The 8,751-nt window shown below is 42.3% G+C and overlaps 1 long non-coding RNA gene across 2 annotated transcripts; it reads right to left on the bottom strand.

Annotated features, from left to right (window-relative positions):
• Positions 1-1,215: 1,215 nt before the first annotated feature.
• On the bottom strand, positions 1,216-8,749 carry LOC138766493 (uncharacterized). 2 transcript variants are annotated; one of them, XR_011358722.1, is made up of 3 exons: positions 8,675-8,749; positions 3,385-3,480; positions 1,216-1,853 (listed from the first exon to the last, which is right to left on the bottom strand). It is a non-coding gene; the product is annotated as an uncharacterized lncRNA (long non-coding RNA). The 2 variants fall into 2 exon arrangements; XR_011358721.1 differs by having other exon boundaries at positions 8,399-8,712.
• Positions 8,750-8,751: the final 2 nt, after the last annotated feature.

Genomic DNA, 8,751 nt, shown 5'->3' with positions numbered 1-8,751 from the left:
AATGATTGGACAGACCTTCCATGAATTGTCTGAAAAAGAGACAGGACTAGAAAAATATGGCTGTTCTCCAAAAACTGTGCCACACCTGTCCACAACCTTTGTGTTGATAATACAGCGCAGTTCCATTCACTTCAGTGGAACTGAGCTGCAATACCTTCAAAAAAAAAAAAAGAGAGAAGAAGGGTGGCGCTGTATCAGGAAGAAGCAGCCATGTTTCTTGGATCCTGGATAACTCATTTAAAGCTGAACAGAGAACAGGAAGCTGAACTATCAGTGTTCAGCTTCCTGTGAGAGACTAGGCAATGCTGGAACATGAGGGGTGAGCCTCTACTGGAGCTCAGACATGTAGCATTAACCCTTCCATTGCCTCCACCAGAAAAAGTAAAGCTGTTTGCCCCAGAACACTAAGGATCTGTACTTTAAAAGGGTAATCCAGCCCTTTAAAAATATTTATATATTTCTGCCCTTATATAGAACATAATAAAGAGCCTATTCTTACTTCCTGTCCTCCTGCAGTGTCTTCAGGTCCTCTGCTGAATGCTCCTACCACCACTTGGCAGTGACAGTCCGCTCAGCCAATCTCTGGCCATGCTGCTGTCCTGCTTCAGTCAGTGATTGGCTGGCCAGGCTTTTAATGCCAACAAGAGTCTGCCTCGGAAGTGGAAGCAGAAGTGCTCTGCAAGGGACCCAAAGGCTCCACAGGAGGACCTCAGGGAGCATGGCTGGTTAAGAACAGGCTCTTTATAAGGCTTCTATATAAGGGCAGCAATATATAAAAAAATGTAAAGATACAGAGTACCCTTTAAATTCTTGATTTCCCTAGACTTAAATGGATATGGGCATTAAAGGGGTTATCCAGTGCTACAAAACATGGCCACTTTTACACCACACTTGTCTCCAGATTGGGTGGGGTTTGAAACTCAGTTCCATTGAAGTAAATGGGGCTTAATTGCAAACCACACCTGAACTGGAGACAAGAGTGGGGCAAAAGTGGCCATGTTTTTGTAGCGCTGGATAACCCCTTTAAGCCCTTTTACTGTCCAAGACCACCAGGGACACTGACATCAAAACCTTTAACTGCCACAGACCCCCGGATATACAGACAATAACTATTTTATTTCCCTAGACCACCAGGGATGTAGACAATAAGCATCAATTAGACCTAAATATAATATAATAATATAAATATAATATTAATATTCATTTGATGCTGCTCTGTATTACCCAGCCTAGAGGAAACGGTCCTGCTCACTTGCTATAAAGGCTTTCAACGTCTAATAATTCTATTATTTTATTTTTTATTGGAAAAAATAGCACATTTTGGTTATCAAAGAGAAAAGGAAACTAGTGTGAACAGAGTCTTATTTTTATATTTCTCCTATAAATCCCTAAAAGGTCTGTTATTGGTTGTGTACAGGCTTATGGATGGCATATGATATCTAATGATGTGCTGTGCTCATTGGCAAGTGCATAGCAAAGTCAATGTACATCTTTATACCAGTAGGCAGGGATGAGTAACCTCTGTTTTGTGTTTGTGGGGTTCTTTCAACTATACCCACATATTGGGATATGCTCATTTTAATATTGTAATGTGTTATGCTATAAAAAGTACAATAACTTTCTTATTCTGGGCTCACTGCTGTTCTATTGCTACCACAGCTTTCACTGCAGAGTATCAGACTATGGGGGACTGTAGTGTAATGGACATCTGAAACTACAGGTTCTATTATAGCCCAGTCCTCTTTTAGGAGAATGCAGCACACAGCCATCATTATTGTAGTACATCATTCTTGCAGATGGGATCCGAAGATGTTCCCCTTCTATAGGACACCAAAGGTCTAGCAGAATACAACCTAATGTGAAGATGATGTTAGAATCAGAATCAGCTATTAGGGCTAAGCCACAACTATGGTCACATGTCACAAAGATTATGTGATTCTGCGTGATTTCACATAAAATCCATAGATTTTTGGTCACAGAGGTGACTTTTCTACCATTGACTCCAATGAAAGTTGCATGCAACTGCAAAATGTTTGCGACTTCTCTGCAATTTGGCTTTTTCACAGACAAGATGCACAATATATTTTGGTTACATCACTCGGATGAGACTTGCTTTTGTGTGACGTTTGGCTGTGTAGCCCTAGGGATACTTTTTATATTTCAACACAGCCAGGTTGAGATAAAAACAGAAAACAATGTGTACTCACCTACCCACTCCCCCAACCCTCCAACAGAGCTCAGTCCCTGGTCTCAGTCTTCACACAAAGAAGTGCCCACTCAGCCAATCTTTCCACTTCCTTGTGTCAGGACTGAAACCAAGAAGTGCTGGGAAGAGGAAACAGGCTTTGTCAGAGCAGTGGGGAAGTGGAAAAGGTGAGTATGTATAGTTTTACTCAATCATTTAACTTAAAGTGAATACTTACCCACCCTGATTCCCCACAGCTGCGGCTCTAACACTCTTGGGGGAGATTTATTAAGACCTGATGACTTGTACACTGGTTTTAAATTAAGCCCCATTTATCTGGCCAAATTAACTAAGAGGGGCGGGGGAAAGGGTAAAATCTGCACTTTTTCTGTGGCGTACACAAGAGGTGCAGATTAATAAACCTGCCCCTTAGTTCCCATTTCAAGTGCCCCGCCAAAAAAATCACTGGCCGCATCTCCAGACAGCCACTTTAATTACCCCTGTGGCGGCTGAAAAAATTGAACACTTCCTGCCAGCTTTCCCTGTAGATTGATCCAGGTGAGTCTAAGCAGTTATCTGCCTATTTTCTAAGGAAAAAGAACATCCCCCTTAAGGAATTACATGGCGAGCTTACAATGTACTGTATTACAAAGATAGTATTATAGCAAGGATGTGAATGTATGAGATTACTATGTACACAGCAGGAGAAGCGTTCTTGCCTTACCAACCCCCTAAGACATGTTCTGTGCATCAAGTTGGAGATTATTTCACATTGTGCTCTGTGGAAATGACTGTGTTGCTGTGTGTTTGAAAATAAAGATGAGATTTTTTTTTTTTATTGTATCGCTGATGTCCCTAAATGTAATACTTCTCCTTTATTGGTGTGGATTCACATGTCATGTCTTACCTGTACATTCTATTGTGGATTGTGATGCAGATTTAGATTTGCCACATGTATGTGCAACACATTTCGTGCTGTGAATTGCAGTCCCCCCCCTTTTTTTACGTACGTTTTCATGGGAGCCCAAAGGAGTCAAGGGGAGGTACTGTTTATGATCTGGGCAATGTTGTTCAAGAATGTTTTGAAGAACACGACAAAGAGTGGTGACTTGGGCTCCAAAGTCCCCAGATCTCAATCCAAACAATCTGGATGGGATGAAAACACATGAAGGCTGAACCTCACAACTTACAACACTTACAGGATCAGCTGCTGACGTCTTGGTGACGGGTACCACAGGCACTCTCAGATTCTGTGGAGTCCAGTGTCAAAGCTGAATTGGTGGCACATGAGGGACCTACAAAATAGTAAATAGATGGTTTTAATGTTATGGCTGAACAGTGTATATCTAAGGCCCCTTTCACATATTCACTTTTTCTATCTGCACATGTGAACAGAATAAGGATCCATTAATTTCCATAGCTCCATACACACATCTGTACAAGAGATGAGCGAGTACTAAAATGCTTGAATGTTTGTTACTCGAGTTGAGTATTTTTTATTGCTCGATTCAAGTAACGAACCCCATTAAAGTCAATGGGAGACTCAAGCATTTTTTCAGGGGCCTCCTATTCGGCAAAAGGGTGGGTGTCTGGTGTACCTGAAAACCTCAGAAAGTGATGGAAACACCATGGAATAGAATGGGAACAGCAGGGGGAGCATGCATGACTTTTGATTGACAGGTGGCAAAAATGTAGACCAGCCTGCATAGGAGCTGCATAGGACTACATAGGAGCTGTGCCCACAACCAATCCAACTAGTAGTGCCAGGTCAGGAACGACAAAGCTACTCTCACAACATCTCCTGGTATTACTCCTGCAACACCTCCTGGTTATACTCCTTAACACCTGCTGATATCACTATTATAACACCTCCTGGTATTACTCCTGCAGCACCTCCTGGTTATACTCCTTAACACCTGCTGATATCACTATTATAACACCTCCTGGTATTACTCCTGCAGCACCTCCTGGTTATACTCCTTAACACCTGCTGATATCACTATTATAACACCTCCTGGTATTACTCCTGCAGCACCTCCTGGTTATACTCCTTAACACCTGCTGGAATCACTATTATAACACCTCCTGGTATTACTCCTGCAACACCTCCTGCCATTACTCCTGCAAAACTTCCTGGTTATACTCCTTAACACCTCATGGTATCACTATTACAATACCTCCTGGCATTACTCCTGCAACACCTCCTGGTTATACTCCTTAACACTTCCTGGTATCACTATTAAAACACCTCCTGGCAATACTCCTGCAACGCCTCCTGGGATTACTCCTAAAACACCTCCTGGTTATACTTCTGAACACCTCCTGGTATCACTCTTACAACACCTACTGGCATTATTCCTACAACAATTGCTGGTTATACATATAAATACATTCTGACATTACTCCTGCAACACCTCCTGGTATTACTCCTGCAACACCTCCTGGCATTACACTATAACACCCTTCTGGTTATACTCCTGAACACCTCCATGTACACCTATAAAACCTCCTGGTTATACCCCTGAACACCTCCTGGTATCACTCTTACAACACCTCCTGGCATTACACTATAACACCTCCTGGTTATACTCCTAAACACCTCTTGGCATTATTCCTACAACATCTGGTTATACTTCTTAACACCTGCTGTTATTACCCCTGCAACACCTCCTGGCATTACACCTATAAAACTCCTTGTTATACTCCTGAACACCTCCTGGTATTAGTCCTGCAACACCTTCTGGTGTTACTCCTACAACTCCTCCTGGCATAGTTTCTGCTCATCTCTAATCTGTACATATTACGGGTCCGCATTGGAGCCTGCACCACAAAAATAAGGGGCAAGCGATGATATGCCACACATTTGTGGCACAAATCCCCTAACTTGAATGAAGGGGTCAGTGCAAATGCGGCCAGGTTGCGGGTGCACATCTGTAGTCCTGTCCATAGCTGTGGGTCTGTGGCTGTGGGCAGGACTACGGATTTGTAAATTGGGCCTGTTAGAGAACAAACTGAATTACAACACAAGTGCATACAATGTAATTTATGATTACTGAAAAAAAATGTTCCATTGGAAAGACTTCATAGGAAGAAAGATTATCTATCTATCTATCTCCTATCTATTTATTTATCTATCTATCAATCAGGGTTGCCTCATACGATCAACAAGTCACTGCAACTTAGGCTCATTATGTTTCCTATTCTCTAGGTCCTGTTATATAGGGCTCCTCCAGTTCATATACAGTAATGGGCAGCGAGAGACACAAGATGATGGGCCCTTCTTTCAGACTTATTTGCCCAGGCCCCTAGTAAGTATACAGCTTGCAGTATCTTGATGGCAGCCTTGTATCAGAAAGCAGAATATAGACTATAGCAAAAACATATCCTGGACATTGGTGTAAGATGCAAAGAGAAGAAGTGTCAGGCTGCAGCTGCACCATAGTGGCATCATAGACCCAGGGCCTTAATGCTAAGACTACAAGAAATTATAAAGCAGGTGTATGAAATATGCCAGTGTTACTATGTATATGGAGTATATGTATTGCAGTGTGACATAAGGTTTATCATCATTGATGATGTAACAATATTCTAATATCCATGTCAGACTGATGCATTCAACACTACGCTTTGCTGTCTCTCTGCAGTCACATTCAGGTATAAAGTGGTGACTATCTGTACTGGCTATTTATATTTTCCTATGACTTTATACTGTGGGCTTTTACCTCTATATTCTGTCCAGCCCTCTCCAATACTGTAAATAATACAAAAAAGATAAAAGCAGCATCGCCATCTACAGGCCAGATACCATATTACAGCCGTTTTATAATAGAGAAAATTGTTTATATGGTTCTCACACCTGGATGGATTGGCCATAATAAATGTGCACGACACACCTCTAGGAACCTTTCTCTAGAATTAGGCCCCCCCCTGGACCCCCACTGACTGCTTGTTGCTGCAGAAAATATCAAAACAGCTGAGTTGTTTTACACAGTTTACACAACTCCAATAGTGGATAATGGGGGTTGCATACCCAGAATACAACCGCGTGCTAGAGTTGGAAAGACGGGACCAGAGGTGGGACCTCATCTGTTAGACATGTGGAGAGGAATAACACTTTAAAGGGGTAGTCCACCCAAAAAATTTTTCTTTCATATCAACTGCTACCATGAAGTGCCAGAGATTTGTAATTTACTTCTATTAAAAAATCTCAAGCCTTCCAGTACTTATCAGCTGCTGTATGCCCAACAGGAAGTTGTATTATTTCCAGTCTGGAGAGCAGGAGAGGTTTTCTATGGGGATTTGCTCCTGCTTTGGACAGTTCCTGACATGGACAGAGGAGGCAACAGAGAGCACGGGGTCAGACAGGAAAGAAAACACCACTTCCTGCTGGACACACAGCAGCTAATAAGTACTGGAAGACTTAAGATTTTTTAATAGAAGTGAATTACAAATCTCTGGCACTTTATGGCACCAGTTGATTTGAAAGAAAAAATTTTTTGGTGGACTACCCCTTTAAGGTCTGTTTAGCTTTAGAAATGACATACTGGGTTAAAGGTACATGTCAGGCTATAGTGATCGCTGTCAAGAGTTTGAAGGCCACATTTCAAGTCAAAGTCCAACTCAGTTGTAAGTATTGCGACATGACAAGGGAAAACTCGTAGCGGGATTTACATCTCGCTGGGAGTATGTACGTGTCAGCGCCATTAACCCCCCCCCACACACACACACACACACCGGCCGGAGCATACTTTACCTGCTCCACGCTTCGGCTTGACGTCCTGTTTAGCCAGTCAGTGGCCGCGGTGGGGCAGCGCACTGATTGGCTGAGCAGGACGTCAAGCCGAGAACCCCCGAAGCAAGCCGGAGCGGGGAGCAAGTATGCTCCGGCTGGCGGGGGGTTAATGGCACTGACACATACATACTGCAAGTAAATCCTGCTGCTAGTATGTATTCGCATTGAAAATCATCAGCATAGGATTCGCAGTGGATTTCACTGCGTAAAGTCTGCTGCGGATCCGTCCATGTGAATTTAACCTAAGGAATGGCTAGACTCTCAGCTTACATTAGGCTGCAGATTTCCAGAATGTAAAAACACCAAGGCCCAGTTATGGCATTGCCATTTTTTTTATTTTTTCTTGCAAAAAAGGCCTACTGGGATTCCAACCTTAAAAAGCAATTTTTTTTTGGAAAAAAATAAAATAAACAGTATAAAAAATTTTTTCGGAAAAAAATTAAATAAATAGTATAAAAATTGGGCATCACTGTAGTGAGCCAGTCTGCTGAGCGCTGGGCAACAAAAGTATTAAAGTTTACCGGTTATTATAAAAAACTTTTGCTATGTCAAAGAGACATGTCAAAAGTTCTGATCAGTCCGGGTCTAAGTGTTCAGACCCGTACCAATTGGGAGAAAAAGCGGGGAGAGGACCACACTGCAGCGCGTCCAATCTCCGCTCTAAATTTTAAAATAAGAGTCAGACTTATAATGGGCTCTTATGGAGCCTGACTCTTTTTTTTAATTCGGAACGGGGAGTGGACGTGCTGCAGTCTGTCCTCTCCCTGCTCCATAAAAAGAGTCGGGCTCCATAGGAGCCCATTATAAGTCTGACTCTTACTTTTAAATTTAGAGCGAAAAGTAGACGCGCTTCAGTGTTTCCTCTCCCTGCTCTATCTCCCAATCGGTACTGGTCTGAACACTCAGACCCGGACCGATCCAAACTTTTGACATTTCACTATTACATGTTAAAACTTTTTTATAACGACGGGTTCACTTTAAGTAAACGGAAAATGGGTTTATGCCAGCAAAATTTTTTTTCCAACTAACTGGTGTCAGAAACGTAAATAGATCTGTAATTAGTAAAAATCTCAAGTCTTCAAGTACTTATCAGCCGCTGCATGTCCTGCAGGAAGTGGTGTATTTATTCCAGTCTGACACACTGCTCTCTGCTGCCACCTCTGTCCATGTCAGGAACTGTCCAGTAGCAAATCTCCAAAGGAAACCTCTCCTGCTCTGGACAGTTCCTGACACAGACAGAAGTAGTAGCAGACAGCACTGTGCCAGACAGGAATACACCACTTCCTGCAGGACATACGGCAGCTGATAAGTACTGGAAGGCTTAAGATTTTTACAAATAACAAATCTATATAATCTATATTTTTAGACACCAGTTAATTTAAAAAAAAAAAAAATATATATATATATATTTTAGAGGATACCTAATCTTGCGATAACCCCTTGGTCTCCAAGTATTCTGTAAGAATATAGAGTCCTGGTGTAGGGTCTCTAGGTATCTAGATGCTCCACTATCTGTGATTCTATATGTTGGGGTATTTTCTATACGAACAGGCAAGACTGAGGGCAGAAATGGTGCCAAGCTGTATGGCAATCATTATAACGATACATAATACATAATACACGCCACAGCAGGTATAAAGAGCCACAGACACGTCACTACACTGCAGGCGCATCCATCTCCCCCTCCCCTAACACACATTAGTCAGTACTCAGCAGCCATCAACAGATTAGTCTGCCTTGTTTCCATGGGAACAGGCGCCATTTTAGAACTGGG

This window comes from Dendropsophus ebraccatus, chromosome 1 (genome assembly GCF_027789765.1).
Source record: "Dendropsophus ebraccatus isolate aDenEbr1 chromosome 1, aDenEbr1.pat, whole genome shotgun sequence".
NCBI classification, from domain to species: domain Eukaryota; kingdom Metazoa; phylum Chordata; class Amphibia; order Anura; family Hylidae; genus Dendropsophus; species Dendropsophus ebraccatus.
The sequence above is the reverse complement of the archived record's forward strand: the minus strand, read 5'-3'. Positions and strand labels throughout refer to the sequence as shown.